Genomic DNA, 16,912 nt, shown 5'->3' on the forward strand with positions numbered 1-16,912 from the left:
GCGGAATTGTGTGTCGGCTCCCATTACTATGTCTAACGGTATACTTTGTTCATTAATACGTTTATCGTACTGATACTAATTAACGGTAACTTTACTCATCAATCACAGGTAGGTTTCCTACTTTACGAAGATGAAAGTAATTGTGCGCGAGTACTACGAGCTCGCGATCCTTCCGCGCAATTAGCGCACTTTATTCGAAATCGGGAATAAAATTTCGCAAAGAAAAATTAATGTAACCTTACGATAAATGTATATATAATCGATATCTTTTACGACCATTCAAATAATTTCATTCATTCCATTTTGCATTGTAGGCAAAAGTTGCAATTTCCTCAACGTATTTTACACAATAATTGTTGTTTAATATTTTTAAAACACACACATACTTTGTGTACACAGTTGGGATACGGTGGAGAAAAAGTAGCAAATGTGGGCGCGGTGGCGTACGTTTATCGAGACCATTAAGAAATCATGACGTCATATCCTTGATGCAATGAAGAAACGGAGAAGGGGAAGCGGTAATACGTAAACCAACATTGACAGTTTATTATACCTGTGACGGCTTATGTTGCCGGTTGGACAATATAGGCGGTCCTAAAGTATAGTTTCAGCTCAACCAATGATAAGATAACGCGGATGTGGCAATTGAAGAATATCCCGTGAGTGGAAATTAAAAAATTACTTGCCACACGAAAGAAGATCTTGGTTATACCTATAGCCCTACATCGACTTTAGAACCGCAATTTTATTTCACTCTCGCGGTAGATATATTTACATTTGCATCCTGTGTAATCTAAAATTAGCAATTCTAAAAGAACTCAGAGGAAAGAGTATGCAAGTTAAAAATATGGAGGAAAAGATGAGAGTTTCTTTATATAAATTGTAGATTTTTTTTTTTTTTGGCTCCCTTTGAGATAAATAGTAGATAGAATACGGAAATAAATATGGACATTTGCATTAAATAAAATATAATTGGCATATAATTGCTCGCGCGCGTAATGCAGTTTTCTCGAGTGCTCTTTCCTTCATGTTTCCTTGAGGATCTCTTTTGCACGATAACGCTCATTATGCAATTGCCACTTGACGGCGCAAGAAGGCGGTCTCGTAAAAAAAAGACTAACGAAAAACATTGCCTCGTAACTCTGGTCGGTGATTGTGACAAAGCACAGTCATTTGCAATTTTGATTATCGCAAAATACGTGCCGGAGCTCATAATTTGTTTACATTATGACCAAGTCTTACGTTTCCTACGTGATCTACTGAAATCGATAATAAGTCTCGCTTTGACGTTTCTTTCAAAATTATGTGACACGTCAAGCAGCATCGAAGTAAAAAAAAAATATTAATAATTAAAAAAAAAATAAATAAAAAAACGGAAAAAAACCAAGGTAACTCGGCTCGCTGAATTTTATAATGTATTTTCTTTTCTGCATTACGACACGCGTCGACCTTTACCGTAAATTTAAATATATCGATGAGATGGACGTAAATCTAGCGAACTTGTGCGTACGGAGTGTCGATATCGCCAGATAGATACTGACATATATTTCATTGCCATAAAGCGATAGGGTACCGTCATAGAGCAGCGAGTATCGAGGAGATAACAAGCTAACGTTCGAGCTGACATAAAGTAAACGTTTTCCCTTCCATCGTCGGATATCACTGCTCGACTGCCGGACGTTCGGACGTTTGTCGATCGATTTCTCTCTCTTTCTCGAAAACAATCTTCGATATGTTTTTCCTCTTTTATGTGATTCTTTTCCATGTAAATATCATGATTGCGTATCGATTGAAATCTAGAAAGCGTAGAGAATCGACGCGTCTGATATTAACACGCTCGTCCTCTTTCTCGATTACCGCTGGTCCGAATCGCGCGTTAAAACTCAACAGGTAATAATCAGATAATAATCTGCTCGAGGATTAACTAGTCTTTTACGTAGAGCGGTGCATGTGCATTGTTAAATGTGCGGCTGCACAGATGATTGGTAATCGGCTAACATTTAAGTAGGAAGTAGAAATCTCGGCCGCGTGTTTAAAAGGTTAAATAATCTCGAGACATCGCCGGTCGATCTTCGCACCGTGTGGATTCATCGGCAATGCAAATTAACAATCGATGACTCCCATTGTGCGGCTCTAACTGCGAGATAATCGAGTTCTCGCAATAATGTCAAGCCAGATGATGCGGCCAGACCTGCGTTGCGCGAAGGCGGAATTTTAATTTTCATCTTCAGATATATATATATACATACGTACATTCCTGAGTCGAAATTTTATTTTTATTTTTAATCTCAGTTTTCTCACCTTTTCTAAATTCTAGAGAATTTTTATTTCGGTTTAATTTACATAGGAACCGAGCTTTATTACTTTGTACCTTAAATAAGCAATAAACGAATAGTTTCTCACACTTTTAAAGATTTCAAAGATTTCGGCAAAATTATAGATGAAATAATTTTAAAAGAGAGATGATCTGATTGTCTAAACTATCAAAGTAAAGGTTAGATTAAAAACTGAGATGAAAAGTAGGAGAAATATTTCGATTTAGGTTCTCACACGTGGTGACCGAAGAGCATCATCAGGCTGGAAAGAACGGTCGACGCTCATCTCGGCTCGCGCCGAGATTAACCGTCCTCGACTATGAACATTAATCGAAGAAGAAGACACTCGGTAAGTAGCCGCGGAAGATTGTATTAGATTGCGACAGAGGAGTTCCATTAACGATCCCGATGATCTTTGACCGAGCGTTGCGACGACTCGTCGCGTACTTTTACGACGCACGTGCGTCGATCATTTCGCTTTTACCCGACTTCGCTGTATTATTCCTATATCCATTTACGGGGAGAAAAATATCGAAAGATCATCTCATTAGAGCGCAATTAAGCGGAGTCGCCAACGTGACTGATGCATGATACGAGGGTCGAAATCACATAGAAAGTCGTTGGAGGCTCGCGCGTGGAAATCGCTAATCGTGATTTTTTTCGCCGCTGCTTAGCAGATGGCTAAGCTCGTGCCACGGGAAAATTGGTATTCAGTAGCTATCCGAGAGGTCTCGAGATCTCGCTCTGTAATTATATCTCCTTCTTCCAATTAAAAAAAAAAGGGGGGGGGAGAAATGTACGCTGTCGAGAACTGTGTCAAGGGACGACTACTCGCGATCATTTGTGGCAACGCCCCGCGAACGGCGATTATCTGCCGTCGTGCAATCGTGCGTGCATCCACAATAGCCTTACTACAGTTCTCGCGGTCGGAGAAATCGCGGATCTGAAAGTTTGTCTGTGAGATACGACGACCGACCCGCTTTGTAATCCTGATTGCCTCTCGGGATTTCGCGGTCGAAACTCGCGAGACAATCGTACCCTCGCGCGAAATCAGGCCGAAAAGTTTGCCGATGGAATCTCATCGATTCTCGATTCGATTCGGCCGTGCTTTATTCGCGAACCTCTGATACGGCGCGTGTAATTTATTTGAATGACTTAACTTTTTGATTTCAAATAAACTTCTCCAACAGCTTATTTCAAGCCAAGTCGAGAATTACGCAGACTCTTTTAGTGTTAGAAGCGTACGAGGTGGAAAATAATGGAGTTTGTGTAAAACGTTCGTGCTATTTATAAACGATATAATTAGGAAAAAGGAAAAGACAGAAAAGCAGAAATAATGCAGCCGTGTAAAAAGAAGAAAGAGCTCGATTATTTTTCGAGAAACTTGGAAAATCAAAAATAAGTACGGTCTCCGACATATCTGGAACTGGAGAAAGAAACGGGAAAGGAATAATGGAAGATAGCAGTAGAGCGAGGAAGAAAATAAACCAAAAGTTAGAAACGGGAAGAGATGAATGAGATAAAAAAGTAAGCGCGACGAGAAAACTGAGTTTGCACATATTTATCGCCATCAACACTGGAAAGTAAATTATCAATCCAGTTTAGCTGTGGCGACGATAAATTCTAGTACGAAGCTTGCGGATCCAGTAAGATATCGACCGGCTCTCTCGCAGTAAATGGCGCACCGATTAGTCAATTAATCAATTATAAAAGTACGACGTTAATGTCCGTGAGTGAAATCACAGCCACCCTCGCTTATTTCGTTGCGCTCAGTGATTATACAGAAACAAGTCTAGTCATCGAAGGTATAATAAATCCTTGTGAATAAGAAGACAAGCAGTGCGAATTTTATTTTTTTAAGATATACGAATGATTGATGTCAAGGCTGTGCGTTTTAATATTCTATTAAAAAATTATACGAGAAATCACGCGCAGACACTTGATCGCGTATTATCGGATGCTTTCTTTAACGAAGAGAGAGAGAGAAAGAGACAGAGAGAAGAGAACGAGAGAAATGCGTGTGTCGAGGCGAGCACCAACGGCCAACGGACGCTTTAAATTCAGGTGCCGCGACCGGTATGCAAAAATTCACCGAGAAGTAATACGGAGAGAGGGATGGAGGTAGAGTATCTCGTAGCAGAGCCGGTGTATGGTCAGTTGGTTCGTTGACCGATCTTTTCTCCTCTCCTCACCGCCCACCTTCCTTCGCCTCTCCGTCCGATACTCTCGTCCCGCGCCGTGGTCCTTTTGCCTTCCGGCACTCGAGAGAGCGGATTGGAAGGGAACGAAGAAGGATCGCTCCTTCGTCGGATGCGCGTATATATTTATATGTATATATACGTAACACGATCGACCACGAAAATCCGCGAGCGATCGACCGACCGACCCGCGGGGTTACGACCGACTTTCCTGAGTGATCGCCGAATTGAAGATTATTTATGCACGACGCGGACGCGAGAGAAGACTCACCTTTCTCTCAATCACGTGAGAAGCGGCTCAGCTATGTCTATTTTTTTTTCTGGTATTTTTTTCTCGTCTCAGGAAGCCGATCCGTCGAGTTGTTGGGTCAAGGAGAGTCTCCTCTCTTTACTCTCGAAATCGTCGAACCCTCGAAGAGGAACGATCGACAAACGAGACTTTTATGCTCCGATGGCTTGTGAAACGAACCCCTTAAAACGATGTCTCGTTGGCTATCGTACCGACGATTTTTAAGCACGAGTATGAAGAATCGGATCGCTTTTCGCTCGTCCTGTTCATATTACACGTAAGGCGCGAAACGAAAATAAATCACCATCGGAGGAGCAATTCTATTAATTATCGCGTGCATCTTCTTCAACGCGCACGGGAGAGTCCACTTCCGGTCCGCTGGTTTCCCTCGAGAAATCGATAGATGTGACGATGGTGCGCGCACAAGTCCCGGGACAGGTCGACTTCGAGCTGCCGGCGTCTTCGATCGTAATTAGATGGAGAAGGGAAGGGTGAGAGGAAGGATTCGTAATTAAGCGCGAAAGTTATCAACCGTATCGATTGAAACCAGCAACTTCGATGAATCAATCAAATTGGCGATTCTTAGTCATAGCTTTCGTCGTTCGTAGATGCGACGTCCAAAAGTGTTATATATATAGTGAAAGGATTAATCGATATCTTTGAAGAGATGAGACAGTGCGTGACCAGAGTTTATAATGAATAATTATTTAATGAAAATAATTATTTTATTAATTATTTTAATAATTTAATTAAACCATCTTATAATTATCATTATCTTATAATAATTTAATTAAATATTATTATCTTGATAATGATAGAATAATTATTATCTTATGAAAATCTTCATGTTGCGCGATTGTATCAAAAAAATATTCAACAATTTTTATACACGTTATAATAATTATTAAATATTTTTTCTTATAATTGACAATTATTATTTTGTGTTCCATTTATATGTATTCTACGAATCCGACTAATCATCGACTCGACCTGATTCACGTTCGAGAAATTTTCTTTTTAATTCTTGACTTCTCAATTCTCGCTATTTTTTCGAATCATTGTAATAAACGTGGTTCTCATTTCGCGCGGCTGCGCCATCGATACGAGTTATTGAGCGTTCTCTCTCTCTCTCTCTCTCTCTCTCTCTCTTGCTGCACGTTTGCAATTATTGGAAATAACATCGCACGCAATAGCACGGTATATCGAAGAATGCGTTTGCAATTGCTTTCAACTGTCATTTCAACTTTGACAGCGGACTTGTGATTCTTTTTCGATACATCTATTTTCATTATCTTTTAATGGAGAGTAGAATTCAATTACATCATACAATATTGCGTTATAGCTTTCAATTAATTGGAACGCTTTATATAGTTTGCAGGCATCGCTCCATCCTTATTAGAAGGAAAATAATATCAACATCTGCGTTGCAATGAATGCTCGGAATTTAACGATAATGAATGATTCAAATGACAATTGTATGTATATAAATCATGAGAGAAATCTATCATTATATAAAATTAATTAATAAATCCTAGGATGACTCATTCGAATCTTTTCAAATTTTGTTCGTTAAAAGAATTCCATTTTTTTTTTTTCCTTTTTTTAGCACGAATTAAAAATAGCGCTCTCAGCATCCGAAAACCCGGCGTCTATTTTACGCCGCTCATTTGTATCCTCGAACATTTCGGAGAGACACAAAAGAGGTCGAGATGCGTATAGAGAACGCGAATGCATTTATCTCCCGGAATTTCTCTCAAACTCCTCCTCAAACGTGGCCTACACCGCCTTCTCCGCGAGAGACCGCCGGAGAATAATCGTCGGAGCCAAGTCGGGACACGTTATATGCGCGTGTGATTAACCGGCGCGAAATTAAACCGGTTTCCGAGACGGTGTCTCGCGGTGGATTCGTGCACAGTCTGATAAATGAAATTAACGAATATCGATTCCGGCTTAAGGCGCGAACGAATAATTTCGACCAGTTATACGTAAGAGAACGACCGCTTCCTTAACGGAACGGCGAGAAATGGATAACGCAACAAAATTGCAATGCAAAATCGTTATTGAAGGAAATAACATTTCGAAGACTGACTTCTGCCCCAACGTTGTATAAGACGACTATTATTATTTATCCAGAATCTTTATGTTTAGCGCTGTGCTAATGCGAGTTTGAAGGAGCCAATTTTATGCTGCAAATAGATAAGCCGGCGGCTGATTAACAAAGTTTATTTTCTCCATCTATATATATATATATATATATATATATATATATATATATATATATATTTTTTTTTTTTTTTTTTCTGTAAAAAAAGACTTCAAGTTAGAGTCAGTCAACCCAATTAAATCGAGAAAATGCAAACAAATGTCAAAAAAAAAACAAATATTGTTCATCAACAGAGGTTGATTAATCTTATTGTTAGAGCGAATATTAATATTAATCTAACAGTAAGTAAGGATAAATTTTTTAGCAAAGTGGGACAGAGACATGATAGATTATTCTCGATTTGCTATCGTGCGAAAAGCCCGTATCGATTCGCCATAAAACGAAACCATCATCTAACGGTACGACGAAATTGCAAAAAGGCCCGGCAATTGCCATCCCTTCCGCAACATATAGTTGTCGCTACGAGGGTTTAGAGTACGCGAACGACAAGCACCTAGCAAGCTCTCCTCGTCCTAGTTTAGGCCCATCAACGTCACCGCGGGATATCGGGCTCTCGACGTTCCTCGCATTTTTCAATCGTGACCGGGTGTATCCACGATCCTGGTTGTCCCGGCTCCCCTTCACCCTGCTTGTCTTTCACGGATTCCTTTTCTTCTCCTTACATTCTACGCTACGATAGACGGACGTTCTCTCCCCCTCCTTCCCGACGACGAAAACAGGTTTACTCCTCCATTACTCGGCAGCGCGCTTGCTCCACATTCTTATCTCGGCAGGTGAAATTCGGGATATTCGATCTGTCACGGAAACTCGCTCGACGGTGCGATGAATGTGCGATTCAAGACAGTGACAATCACGCGCACGAAAAAGGTAGCGAGCGATGCTGTTAACTTGTAGTGAATGTACCTACCACTTTGCTCTTTCGATCCGTATTTGCGACCGGCAAATATTTCGGGTTCAAATAAATGTAAATATAATGTTGTAAATAAAATGTTGAAAGAAATTGTTAATCGTACATTTAATAAATTAAAATATTTAGAAAAACATGCACAGAGAGCTTATTATTATATGAATATTATTATTATATAGTGTTGTTTGAGATGTCATCAGATTTACGTGTCCACGTTTCCTTTCTGTGTTTCATTATAATTAGAAAAAAGCTGAGCGGCTAATACAAGTCATCAAACTTCGCTAAAAGCTTTTGACTTGTTTCGCATTTCATCTCGCAGTACAATAGCATGGATAAGTCTGCTTTTACTGTCCTAATGGCAGACGCGAGAAGGCGCATTGTTCTTTTTCTTCATTACAAGAGATCTCCCGCCGAGTTCTACTTTCCTAAACTTTAAAGAGACGACTTTTTTTCGCTAGATACGAGAAAGAGACCCGAATGTGGCACCTCGTTGCCGCTTTTGAAAGTCTTGCGGGTGGCCGCAATTCGTCAAACGCGAGGAAGGAGAAAAAATTTCCACACAATACTGAAATAATTAAGTCATCGTCGTTTGACTCGAATAAGCGCGCTATTGTAACGAGGCTCGGTTTCCACGATGGACTCTCGACCATCGCGCGTTGGACGAAAACGAGAATTTGGAGGCCGGAAATTAACGAGTCGGCCGAGAGTATTGATTCCACTGCGGTTTTTTGACTGCATACGTGAAATATGTAAAATGTCATTTTATATGTAAAAAAATAGTTATTCTTTTTATATAATTTAAATTATTTCTTTAAATTATTATATTTTATATTATTATGTATTATTATAATTTAAATTATACCTTTAAATTATTTTATATATATATATATATATATATATATATATTAATATGCAAAATATCCGTGGAAAATTTCGCGCAATTTCTCTTTGCAATATAGGAATTTTATTCAAATCGGACTCGATGTATAACCGTATATTTTATTTCGTTCAATCTTGCTTGCACCGACCATATGCAATTTCGCGCCAAGACGGCCAACGAAACGTCAAATAAATCGCGACGATGGGCGTGCACGAAAATAAGAGGTATTATCTTTTCTCGTTTTGCAAACTAATCGCGGGTGGGAACACGCCCGGGGGCCAACTGTGCACCGTAATGGAATTTTTTACGAGCGTCTCTCACGCGCGAGGTCTTTCCGCGAGCTCTCCGCGCATATCAAAATTCGCGGAGATCAATTCATCGCGGCTATTTTTTTCTCCGCTCGCAGAGTTGCGCGTTTATATCGTTCAACGTATCAAACGTTCGTGCGCCAGGTATGCGCCATATACGGTGAACAAAAGATAACAACGTGACGAGAATTCGAAGCATGTCGATGCGCTGTCGAAATCTGAAGTATATCGATAGGCCGAGGAGCGATATGGCTCGAAGCGACGTAATTGATAAAATTAACCCAATTATATCCATCATTATTGCAGCACTTAATAAAAAAAACATAGATGCTTTATATATAATTACTACATTTTGCGATATATTTTAGTTTTTGCGAAAATGTTGAAAATTCAATGTTACTCATTTTTGTTGAGTTTTGTATAACGGATGATTATTAGTCATTCGAGATTGTGTTTATATGAGGATATTTATCATTTGCCGGTGTGATTCTAGTTAGAGAACTCTTTCAAATCGGCGAATATGATTCTTGGCAAATGTCAAGGATTGATATTAATGTTAACGAATAATCCTTCTAACGTCACGTTTCTTATTATCCCCGCTATCTCTGGAATATAATCGAAATAGAAACATAAACCAAACAATGAAGGCTAAACGTGACACATCGTAAACTTTTATAAGATAATTTTATATGATAATGACGGCATTAAAATGCAGGTGAGTCACGGGAAATATATATGCTTTATTAAAGAGACTATATTGTTCATAAAAGTTTTACGAACGGAATTTTACGAAAGCGCAACAAAGAAACGCATTGTTATTCGACAGGGAATCTTTTTCCCTTGTCGTCTGTCGCGACGAAGATTATCCCCTTCCTCCCTCCCTCCCTCTCGATTCTTTCAGGTAACGTGTCAAGTGTCAAGACCCTGAAACCTCCTTCGCTGAAACAGGAAGACTCGAACAAGGTTGGAACTGCAATTTGTGGCCCGACCGGTTGCAAGCGCGCAACAAACGCACACCTCTTGATAAATATCATGCCATTAATGTACGCAGACACACAACGTATGGCATTTAAAGCTTTTTTTCACGGGCAAGTCGCTGTGACAAGAATCATATGATAATGAAATTTAGATATATCTCGCATAAATCGTTGCTTTATCAAGTCGAAATTGCATTTCGACTTGATTTTCGCGAAAAAGTATACATAATATCTCTTATTATAGTTAATAAATATAGTTATAATTGCAATTTGTTGCTGTCCACCCTGCAGCCCTTTATCTGAGCGCGTCCGAAAATAGAATTCGGGGTCCTCGACCTCGGTATCGGGATGTTGACACATTGCGGTGAACTGTCGCGGAAAGCTAGCCGACGTTGATGTACCGGCTAATGAATCGTTAGCGTTCCTATTAGCCCATTAATGTCTCTTAACCTCTAGGGGTCTATGCCATATCCGGTTGGGTTAATCGCATGGGAGCAGATGATGCTGGATGCACTTGCGTCATAGACGCGACTGCAACGCGCATCGAACTCGTGTTCGCCAACTGGCTCTGACATTTTTACATTTTTTTCCTTCAGCTTTTTTTTTTCGCTCTCTCTGCGACTGTCCTTTTTTTGCTATTTTTTTCTTTATCGCACGACTTACAGTTTATTAAGTTCATTCAAAATTTCGCAAAACTTCTTCAATTATATACATACAATATCTATATTAAATGTTAATTTGCATTATTTAATATATTATTTAATTTGTCATTAGATGAATAATATAATAAATAATTACAAATTTATTCTTTTTTTAATTAATTTTAGTCTCAAAAAATAACAAATATTTTAACTCAGAAATTCATAGAATGGATAATTTAAATTGACCTATTAAATAATAATGTTCGGCAGTGATAAATAAAATAATTATGCAATTTCTGTTTATTAAAAAGTGGAGTTTAAATCTTTGCGAAGAAAGAGACGTAGAAATGTAAAGATTCTCGCGTCTAACAAAGAATTCCCAGACTCCGTATCGTTACGCAAGCTTGTTTTGTCCGCTGTATCGCTTACATGAGATCGCTCTCGTAAAGTTTATGGTAATTGTTCCGATATTTTTTTTTATCGCGAGCCATTATCGAGCCTTGACGGATACGCGCGATTTCTATCTCCCGACCCGAAACGTATTTCGTACTTTGCGGACACCCCGTGAAGAATTTCTCGTTCCATTTCATTACTAAAAACGACCGGAATATAACTCGGCCATAAAGTTTTTCGTAATCGAGTTCCTCTTCGCGCGATTTATCGCTGATGCATCCGATATTTTCTCAACGATTACGTGGATGCATGCATATCCTAGCGATGAGATACGCTCTAAAAAATGATCAACATAAAAAATTACGTACAGTATTTTTAATTAAGTACGATTATCCCTTGAGAGAACTCTCGCAGACATCGACAAAATTATACACATTTCTGAAATAAACGAAGACTCGATTGAAATAACAAGTGCACGAATATATGGATAATGCAGTGGACGTTGCTAAAAATAATCGCGCCCTGAAAATGTGCAGCACAGACGGATAAAATTCGCGACAGGCATGTTTACTTCGGGCATTTAAGTGACGGGTCGCGCTCGTGACTCTAATATTCATCTCCATCAAGGACTAAACGGAAGTCTGCGGGTTATTTGGCCCGTAACCTCGACTTTCGCACGATTCTGAATCGCCATTAAATAAGATCGACTAGCATAGCGGTAAATATACATTTTCTCTCCGTTCTGAGATTAAACAGGCCGCTGTGCTCTTCAAGTTGCACCTCCATCGAAGAAATTGATAAAAATAATAAAATATATTTTGCGCATTTTTGTTTAAATAATATTGTTTTAATTAAACTTAATATTACTTGAATTTAAATTTACTAAAAATATACTGTGTCAATTTGAATGCAAATAATTTGTGGAATCAGCAGACTGATTTAAATGGTAATAACACGAGGCTCCAAACTTTCCATTACGCAAGTCAGATCCCGAACAAGCAGCGACAGCCAACCAGACGACTGAGTATCGCAGACTTTAACGCACGTGTTATTTATCCTTTCTCAGAGGATGATAAGCCACGTTTGTTGAACGTGATCGTCCTGCCCAGTGCGTCTAGAGTTCCCTGAGAAATAAAACTGTTCTCCACTTGGTTCGTGTTCGACGAACGCGTGTACGCACGATGCATTGTTACGGCAGAGTCTGGTTGCGATTATTCATTCTCGGCTGAGTGGTGTAAGAGAGGGAATCGATTATAGCTTCACGAGCATCTTGTTCGCGCCGATTAGTCATCGCGATCCAAATGAGCGGGACCATAAATCGCGGGACCTTGACGGATAAAAAGACTAGAAACGTCATCAACGAGCACAACGAGATTTTTCCGTTCAGATAAAAGTTGAAATCAACACGCTGGGAAAGAGGATATAATTTTCGCGCGCCGCAAATTATTAATACTACGCGAAACAACGATAATATCGTTTTCCTGGTTATCCACGGATTTAATAACGCGAGGCCCCGTGAACGGCCGTGAGCAAGAATCTGACTGATACACGAGACGATGATGTCATGCGGCGGCAACTTCCAGCAAGCAAAGCCCGACGAGTCCTCGGGACTCTCGTCGACCGGCGATAACCTGTTCTAGCGCTAGAACTAATCGCCAGATTCTCGGTGTTGCCCGACACCATCTCGCCTTAAGGACATCCCACGTGCTCGGTCACGAACGCGACTTTTTGCAGCCAAACTATCCCTGCAAGTACTACCGTTCGTCTACAATCGCTCTAATCTCGATGCTCCTCCGTGTAAATCAAAGTACATCTTACAAACCGAAGAGATAACAACGATTATCGTTTAATTAATCACAGTTATATCAGTCCGACGTTGAATTGAATTAGATGTTATCTTTTCCTAGATTAAATGATTCCATGTATAAAGCAAAGAACAGATAATAAGAAGACCAATCATTCATAAAGCTAACCCGTATTGGTGCTATAAACAAATGTGAATAACGCAATAAAAACCAGTTAATAAAAAGAATGCGGTCAAAAAGAAAAAAAAAATGTCTAATCAGCGCATAATTGCTTGCAACTACCTGCGATTTTCGCGACTTCCTTCGCACGCAAGCGTCAGTTATGCTTTGCATGCTCCGCTAATTAAAAACGCACATGCAATCCATGTCGCTGGGGCAAGGGGGAGGAGGAGGAGGAGGAGGATGAAAAAAATCGCCGATGTCGCGTTGTGTCAATCGAATTCCTTCGTCGATCGTCGATCACAATTCGCGCGTAATTTTCAGCGAGAAACAAATTGCGGTGACTAACGCAGCTGATCATTATGTCATCATCTATGCAGGTATTTTTTTTTGCGCAGCTTAGAATCGACCTCAGCCGGACTGGCGGAAGGTGAGACGTGACATCAGACTTTCTGAGAACAAACGGCTTGTTGTTTTCCGTTCGCACGTCTCGCCGTGAGACGGAGGTGCGTCGTAAAAATATAGACGAGCACACCTCGGAGAACCGCTGCCAATCTACGTCCTCTCTTCGAATATTCTTTTTTTGTTTCTTTTACCTCGAGGCGAAGTTGCTGTTATTATGTTCTATGGGCATTCATTCGTTCCAATAGAACCTTTAGAGAAAGTTATTCGCAGAAACCGAGGTCATCATAAATTCTCTCTCATCAATAATTCAAATTGAAATTGCCGTTTAAGATTGTTAATAGATTTACATTTAATTATTACACTTTTTCGTTATTTTATCCTAATTAATCGATACGAGCTCTTTGTTTAACGCGAGCGTTTTTTTTTTATAGTTCTTTGTTCGGATTTTATTAAAGTAATGGTGCGAGAAATTTCGTCTTTTGTAATTCACAGTAAAGTATTATGCTCGGAGAAACCTTGCAAATATCGTCGAGAATCTTGTCGTCTTTTACGACGCTCGGAAGATTACTCGGAAGATTTGTTTCGCGATTCTCGTCGCGACATAAAGCGCTTCGCATGACCTCTGACATGAGGGAGCTAAAATTGTCTTCTTTAATTCTGATGTAATTTCTGGAAACCTTGAAAAAAAATTCTGTGGAACCATTGTTACCAGTTACGGAGCAGACCGTGATATTATCTTTGCGTTATCATCCTACGTCTCTTTGCGCGAACACACAATTTCTCTCAATAAATAATTTGTTGATTCTATATTTTTTAAACGAAAATATTATAAATAATATTAAATAATATTAAATAATATTAAATAACGAAAATATATAATATTTATATTTTCTAAATAAACAAAAATTGCATATTGAAATATTGAAATATTTGTACAGAAATTTTTTCGCTGTTTTTTACGTTCCGCAAAATAATGCAGCTAATATTGCCTCGAAGCGTTTTGAAATGCACGCAAATTTATCACGCAAAGTCACAATAGCAAACATTAGTTACGTTCTCGATTATGTAAGCCAGACGTCGGTCAATAATTAATTATTCAGTGCAGTTCATCTCGTTTCGCGCGATAATTATGCTTATCGTTTATTTAGAAACGGGTAAATTTTCTTCGAGGAAATTGCGTTATAACATGCAAATAAAAATGAACGCTTGTGAATAAACGAAATACACGCATATTTCGCAAGAGGAAATCGCGCACTTGCGTCAACAACGCGAATGTGTACTTATTTTCGAATCACGATGTCGCATCGACATTCGTATCAGGCGAACCTGGTTTAATCACGGATTCATCATCATTGTAAATAAAACGTGTGTTGTCACGCAATGTATTTAGAATTCAAACAAGTATACACTATCTACGATCGATCTCGATATTGCAACATGTTATATAGATGGTTACGTATCTGCCCGAATGCTCTTGGAAATGTTCTTGGCGATTAATGTCCGCTAATGGCTCCTAACTGACGTACGCCAGTAAGGATGACTAACGATGCGAGTGAGCTGAGGACACGTGGGTGGAATTTAACGACCCTCCGCGCGTTCGTTAAGAATGACGAATTTATCGCGGACGCCGACAGAAAGTAGCGACGTACATCAATTCTATTATAATTTAAATTCTGCTTCCTTTTCTGCTCACGTACAAGCACATTTATATTATGTACGTGAATTATTAAATTATTAATTATTAATTCATAATTATTAAACTATTATTAAATATCAAAAATATGAGAAAGAAGTCGCAATTTTCAATTTTCTGACAGGCGGAAGCTTCATTTTCGAAACATTTTGCGATCGTGGAATATTACACGACATGAGTGAAATACGCCGGCCTCTTAATATGCAACGTATGTTACATGCGACAAGCGTGGCGGAAGCGAATTTTTGCGGGATGGCATCTCTCTGTTGTTTATTATTCGGCAGCTGCGTCGGATGACTAAGAGGCCGCGTAGGCGGAAGCGGATCATCAGCCCTGAATTGATAGCATTCCCCGAGATACGGCGACTGCCTACCTACTACATTGCATCTCCTTCGCATGCAACTCGCGCGATATCTCGAGTTACGTGATGCCCTATGACAACGATCTAATCTTCCATCTCTAAGAATCACTTATCTATCCACATTTTCTTAGTAGCACTCGCGTGCTACTCGACCTTCCGATCAGCTTGGCTTTTCCAAGGAAATTCGCTATCTCACCTGTATATTATATATCTAGATATGATTTTTGTTACCCAATTATATTTAATATACTCAATTATTTAAAATACTCAATTACGAATGATTGTCAAAACTACAAGAGCAGCTAATATAACCAATGTTATAAAAAACAGATTTCTCGGTAGGAGCAAAATTCAAGTGAGTTACGAGTGTATGAATGCTTCATAAGGCGCGGCGGGTTTGCGATTTCTCTTTCGTTTGTCGGCCAAGTTTTCGCAAGAAAACTTCTCGCGCTTTATGTAGACGGTCCATCAAGTTCTCTCTCATCCAAAACCAAATTCAACTCACTCGCCTGACAAACGTTGTCTAACGAGTTCCTCTCGTCGCTTTGTGACGCGCGAATCGAGCCCGTCGTCGCTGCCGATTCGTATTGTCGAAGAAAATCGAATCGTGTCCGGGTCGATCGTTACGACTGCACGACAATCGGCAATCAAGACGCGGGCGTTCGAGCTGTTTTGCTACGAAATTGGCCGTCACTCGTAATTGGCGACTGTGGATCTCTATCGTCATGTTTGTCGCTTACTCTCTCGCCACAAACTCCTCTAATTAGACTGGCGAAAGTAACAGCGAGCACACGACATCGCTTCATGATACTTTAATAGTGTAAAATTGCATTTCACACAACTTGCTCTCGCGAATAGTTTTTACATAAATCCAGTCCGCATGTGATAATCTGCTAATTAGCGTCGATAAAAATGAGAAAGATAAAAATATTAATTAAGATAAGAAAAGTGTGTGCATTTCTACAGGAAGTCTCTCAATCAACAGATCTACAGATTCGATGATAAATTTAATGCCTATCTTTTCCGCAGTAAAAATTTTCTACAAAATTATTTACCACGAATTTTTATCGTTCAATGCATAAATATATTTTTTTCGTGCCACAGAGATGTACAAAATTTCAAGATTGGATGAATCGCTTGAGGTACACAACGAGCACATATTCCTACATCCAAATCTGAAATGCGTGAGAAGACATCTCTTTGTTCGCACTCTCTCTCTCTCTCTCTCTCTCTCTCTCTCTCGTTTGCCGAGCTATGCGTAATATCCGCGATATTAATACTACTCGCAAAAGTACAGCGATTCAAGAGTAGACGGAGAGAAGAGAATTTAATATAGAGATTTTGTCGCTCGCTGTCCACCAAGATTGCGAGGATTTCATCGACGCAATTTCCTTCAAATTGTTACAAAATATCCCGA

The 16,912-nt window shown here is 39.4% G+C and overlaps 1 protein-coding gene across 1 annotated transcript in view; it reads left to right on the forward strand.

Moving 5' to 3' along the window:
* LOC126851063 (uncharacterized) overlaps nucleotides 1-16,912 on the forward strand; it is a 41,969-nt gene that overhangs the window by 5,475 nt on the left and 19,582 nt on the right. The window lies entirely within an intron of this gene.

The sequence above is a fragment of the Cataglyphis hispanica genome, chromosome 7 (assembly GCF_021464435.1).
Source record: "Cataglyphis hispanica isolate Lineage 1 chromosome 7, ULB_Chis1_1.0, whole genome shotgun sequence".
In the NCBI taxonomy this organism is placed as follows: Eukaryota; Metazoa; Arthropoda; class Insecta; order Hymenoptera; family Formicidae; genus Cataglyphis; species Cataglyphis hispanica.